This window comes from Etheostoma spectabile, chromosome 5 (genome assembly GCF_008692095.1).
Source record: "Etheostoma spectabile isolate EspeVRDwgs_2016 chromosome 5, UIUC_Espe_1.0, whole genome shotgun sequence".
Lineage (NCBI taxonomy): Eukaryota > Metazoa > Chordata > Actinopteri > Perciformes > Percidae > Etheostoma > Etheostoma spectabile.
The window spans coordinates 19,747,693-19,753,686 of NC_045737.1; the positions used below are offsets into that span (position 1 = coordinate 19,747,693).

Consider the following 5,994-nt stretch of genomic DNA (forward strand, 5'->3'; position numbering starts at 1 on the left):
AATGCATTTCTAAGTTTTGTATTTGCTTAGTAATAAGCCTTTATTAGGACATTATAATTTAACATCTTGATTGTGTTTGTTCATTATACCTGCTAGCCATGTACTCATTATTTGAACTTTATATTATCTACATTTTACTGATGTATGCCTGTATCTCTGTTTCAGAACCACACACACAAACACACCCTTTATTCCAATAAAACACCTAAAAGGAACATCTTGTCTGCATTCTGATCAATACCCCCCTGGTGGCCACAACCTTTTAAAGACCAGCCAAATATACAGTCCTCCCCAATCACCAAAACAGACGTTCTTTATCATAAAAAAGTTACGCACTAAAGCTTTAAGTGCTATGTAGTCTCGCATTGACAGACCTTCCTCCACTGCATTTCGGAGGAGGGTCTGGCAAGTCTGGAGTTTAGAATGGCAACACAAAGAAAGTGATAAGTATCCGGCTATAAATGATGGATGTCCGAATGATTATTTGTTTTACTGTAATAGAGCCTCGAAGCGCCACTTATTACATTTATAAATGATGCTAAATTTATGATACGTTTTTGAGGAAGTCCACCCCAGGTTCACACACAAATTAGGCTCTGCATGTATGAAGCAGCCAGTTAGCTTAAGATATTACAGTATTATTCAAACTGTCTCTTATTCTCTTGTGGTCATGTTTTATAGGTCACCACAACAACATATGCTTTTGCTGCTTGCCTTGATATAAGTTGTTTTGCTGGAGTCGCAGCAAAACCTCTATAATGAAGGTGGTGAGTGCAAAGGGATGATAATAAGACCCATGTTATAAAATACCATATGACTCATCATCTTGGTATCTACTGCACTTCTACAGCATATACAATAGATGCTGTGATGCAAGTGCAATTATTTGCCACAGACTAGTTGACCAAGAGTCTAAAAACAAAACACTGAAGTGAAGTATATGCAATCTGCCTTCTAATAAAAGAGGCCTTTAATTTTAAGACTAAGAGGAATGTGTGAGTGGGTAAATGCAAACATCCTCCGGAAATTTTGTATTGCTACAAAATAAAAATTTAGTAAATCAGACAGAGAAAATGAATATGAAAAATGGTTGTGATGGTATTCAGCTGATACGAGTGTCATGACTGGTACACCTTTTCGTGTGGTAAATCATTCATTGTCTTGTTTGTCTGTAGGACTTGAAGTATTTCCTAACATGTACCAGACAGGAGTTAATAACAAGGTTGACACAGATTGACACTTTCACTACACTCACTACACAACTGTCCTTGTGTCTCGTTTCTGATTTAGTTGGTTTCATGTTTTCTATTTGTTTTCATGGACTTCCTGTTTTATTTTAAAATCCACTGTTTGTCTTTATTCACTTCACTTGTCTTCCTGGCTTTGTTTGTTTCCCGATTACCCCGATTTGTTTTTGATTGCCTGTCTCCGCCTTAAAGCAATTCAACTGTGTCTAGTTGTCTTCCCCTCCACTGTGTATACTCACCTGTGTTCACTTACCCTTTGCCAGATTGTTGTTACTGCTCATGTGTCTCACTTTTCAGCGTTTTCTAGCATTACTTTCCAGTGTTTCCTGATCTATTGCTTGTATTTTTGACCACGTTGTCTGCCTGTTGGATTTGTACCATTGCCTGGATTGTTTATTTGTCAATAAACAAACTCACCTTCTACTTTGTGTTGAGTTAAGCATTTAAGTCCGACATTGTATCCGGCATTTGGATAACATCCAAAAGATAACCACACAAATGTGGTAAAAATGTGCAAATGCAAAACTGAGCAACTATGTTACCTATTTCCATAGGCCAGTCAAGAGTTTGAGATCTGTGATTGATTTTAAAAACAAATCCAGCAGTCAAAATTATGTTAAAAATCCCCCAAAACATAAACTGTCTCTAAAGGACAGCAACAAGGTTAATGGCCTGTTAGCTTTCTGACTTTGGAGAAGGATTACTTTTCGTGGTAATTTGCTGTTTATATAAATAGAAAAGCCTATAAATAGTTCAGCCTTGCAGAGTGACAATGTGATTATGGCTTTGGCAAGTCAAGATAAGCAAATCGTGTTGTTGTGTTGCTCTAAGTAAAAGCTTTCCTGGGATTCACTTTCCTTGACCTAGAAAGTCCCATCACTCCCTCTCATATACACACTTATTTCCCTGTGAGATAGTATAGTAAGACATTAGTTATGCTCTGAGGAAGCAGGTTCTACTGTATACTGTCCACAAGGAATCTAACTCTTAAGAGGTTTTTTATTACCGTACTACTTTTAGCCCCTCAAGAATTTCCCAAGGGTCATAAATAGCAGAACTGTTGTATATTACTGTGACGACTCAGTTCAGGCTGCAGGTGATTAGTGTTTTAGACTGAGTTGGTAAATTCCTCAGTCAGACGTTTTTTTGCCAACAAACAGTCCGGAAAACTTGTTTGTCAAATTTGTTTTTGTTGTTTGTACCTAGGTTTTGGTTGTTGCTCGCAGCATGGCTTCAGGAATGGCAATGTCAGTTGGTTGGTCCACCGCTATGGTCCAGACTGAAATATTTCAACTACTGGACTGATTGAGATGGGATTTTGTAGAGCCATTCATTTTCCCCAGAGGATAAATCCCAGTGACATTTTGATCCCCTGCAGTAGTAGGTACAGTAGCACCACCAGCAGGTCCAATACTTTGGTTTGTGACCAAGGCAAAAAAGCACACTCAGTAACGCTGAGCTAATGCATGACCCCTAATGAATTAATGCTTGAATTAATGCAGGATAGATTTGAATTCCTGTAGCTAACGATTAACAAATCATCAAGTCACTATTTGTATATAATATAATTAAGGAGTGTTAATCCACAGGTAATCCATTAATTAGCTGGATTCAAGTTCCATACGAGTTCATTTCAGACCCCCTCCCTGAAAACAAAACCATACCTATTCTTAGAGAAATAGGATGTCTTGCATTTATAATCAAACTGATCTTCAAATGAAAAAATTCCCATGATGTTGCATGGCTCACTGGTAGTTACACCACATTTACAACCTAGGGACGTAGCATGAGTTAGTGTTTTTATATTGTTATTGTTATTGTTATTATTATTATTATTATTATTATTATTATTATTATTATTAACTAAAAATGCACTAAAAATCCTAGCAGGTGCCAATTGACAGAATAGATTTCTATGAGAATAGTTACTGTTGTGTTTTCAGAGAGGCATTAGTTCATCAATTGAGCTTATATTGTTAAGTTTAAGTTAGTTACGTTAATGTAAATGATGCATGATAAATGATGAGTCCAGTATTACTTGCTGCAAAACTCCTGACACAAAAAAAAAAGATTTATCATTGTGCTTCAAATGGCAGTGGACGCTTTAGGAATTGGATAAACTGCCATTATGGATGGAAATGTATGTAATTATGCTGCCATTATAAAACGGTGTGTTCTTTTCCTGTCTGCCTTTTAACTTGTCAAGTCTAAAGTTATATATGTTTAAAAATCCTAGTTCAGTCTGTGAGTTTGGGAAAAGCAATTAAAAAAAACTGTTTCCTGTGAAGAAGAGGACTGGCTTTAACCGATTGATTGTGACAGGCTGTAGAGTTACAATAGCTTGATTTGACTCAATCACCCTTATGTAATGCAGTCCCCAGTGCAAGCATGCAAGGTTTCTCACAACAACATATGCTTGCTTCCAAAGTTAAAATCCTCCGGGACACAGAAAGAAATTCCAGTTTAATCAGGCTATCTAACAAATAAAGATAGGAGATAAAAATGCTGCATACATTTACTGAACTGTGGAACTTCTGAATTGTGAGTGGTCACTTTATGTAATGCTTCTCGGCACAAGCACACGCTTTCACAAATCACTGATCATGTTTCCTAATGTGTTGTGAACTGGTTCTTCATTTTAGGATTTGTCCATTAGCTGTAGCTGCTTATTCTGTGCAGAGTTGCAGGGTCAGTGGAGACAAACTGAGCTCAGTACAAGAACTGACAACATGGAGTACAAGAAAGAGGCAGATTATTTTCTAGTTTTACAAACAACCTGGCACCTTAGGCAAGAAACACATTAAAAATCTGCTCAAACAGCGATGAGGATCCATTTACTCAGCAAAAGTGTTCCCTAATGCAATGAGTGATGACTTTTACTCTTTTTTTGTAAATGTATAGATGTATAGATTGTATAAATATAGATTAATGTATGGATTGATGTATAAAATGTATAAATGTATAGATTAATGTTTCATATAATATATAATGTATAAATGTATAGATTATGTATAGAATAATGTTTCTTTTCCATGCCATTATATTTTCCAAACAATTCTAAGATAAGTATCAACAACACTTACATAAATTAACATACAAAAATACAGCTAACACTAATCAGTGTATATTAACATGATATTCATACTAGTTATACTTACTGTATTATTAATTTCTTTTTCATATCACATTGTTTTATGTGTCTTATTATAGACAATCTATCAATTAATTGTAGTGACATACAAGTACGGGAAATATAGATAAAATATCTACATTTACTTGATGTATTATACATCATATACATTTGGTAATTGGCCAATAACATAAAAACAAGACAACTGCAACTAATTTTCATACCTTTTTTAGTTTTGATGAATTGTACCATCTGCTGGTCTAATAGTTACAAATGCCCCAAGTTACAAATGGCCAACACAAGCTTTTTGTTTTTCAGGGTAAAAATTAAAACTTTTTATTTATTTTGCATTCATGACGTCTTTTTCGACACTTTTGTTTTTTTTCCACTGATGTTTTTGTCCCTTTTTCACACAAAAAATTCAAAACCATGTACTTTGCATTTCCAGTGATAGCATCTATCTGATGAAAATGGAGTTATCTCCATTGCTGCTGTCTGTTGCCCTGTTGATTTAGCATCTGTGACTGTCTCTCCATCACGGCACCTAAATGACACCCACAGATGGCAACTGTGTACCAGAGATGTTCAATGTGCTGTTTTACGGCCTTGTCTATAAGCCTCCCCCTCATCAGTGCAGTTTTCTTACTAGATTATGATATGGAAATTTCTTGTTACATAGTGCATTTCTATAAACAGTAGTGAGTGAGCCTGTTTTTTAATTGCTGTACAGTGTAGTCATTCAATGTCCTTGGACATTTGAACTTCTAATTATGTGAAAAAAAGGACTTTCTTTAAACCAGCAACATTCACACTAATAAGAGTGGTCTTTCTGCTGTTTGCCTATAAGTCAGGAATGATTTCCTTCATCTTGGTGACGTTTAAGCAACTTTACTTTCACTCCACCACCCTGTGAGTCACACAAACTGCGCTCTGTAAAAAAAAAGGCCTCATCATTATTCTGAATTCCCTCTATCAGTTTCGCTGCTTGCTAATTTAATGATGCGGTCCCTATCATATTTTGCAATGCAGTCATGAGTGAAATGTGAATACAGAATTGAGCTAAGGATGCGCCTCTGGTGTGCACATACATTTGTTACCTCTGCAGATGAAGTGAAATTATCTATTCTTATTTTTTTTTTCTCTCCCACTAAAAGAGACAGTGAATGTTCATGTTGGTTGTACATTATTTATGGTGGTGGTTAATTAAGAGATTCTATGTTGTGTTTGTATGACCTTTTAAATAGTTTTACTTTGTCATTGGGAGGAAGATGCTCTGATGAAGGCAGTTTAAATATAATGCTGATGTGTGCTTCTTCACAAAGTAAATCAAAGTGGAACACCAAAATGTTACCTATATCTGACTTTCTATTTCTGTTTATCTAGTCAGTATATTTTTGGTTGAAGCGCTCCACTGTGGAAAACACATTTTCTAACACATCCAAAGTTTTGAGCAGATCTTGTTGAAGCACATTCTTTCAACCCTCAAGTAAAATATATTTTTAACGTAACGTTTCTTTTCATTGCTTTGACAGTGGTTGAACATGATGCACTATGGTCCAAAAAAACTGAATCAAACAATAGTTTTAACAGCTTGACAACAAGACAAAGATAAGATTA

The 5,994-nt window shown here is 35.6% G+C and overlaps 1 long non-coding RNA gene across 1 annotated transcript in view; it reads left to right on the forward strand.

Annotated features, from left to right (window-relative positions):
- Nucleotides 1-1,291: 1,291 nt before the first annotated feature.
- The window catches only part of LOC116689031 (uncharacterized), a 6,589-nt gene continuing 1,886 nt past the window's right edge, over nt 1,292-5,994 (forward strand). The window contains exons 1-2 of the long non-coding RNA XR_004331913.1: nt 1,292-1,410; nt 2,344-2,350. This is a non-coding gene — a long non-coding RNA (uncharacterized LOC116689031). The remainder of the gene's footprint in view (nt 1,411-2,343; nt 2,351-5,994) is intronic.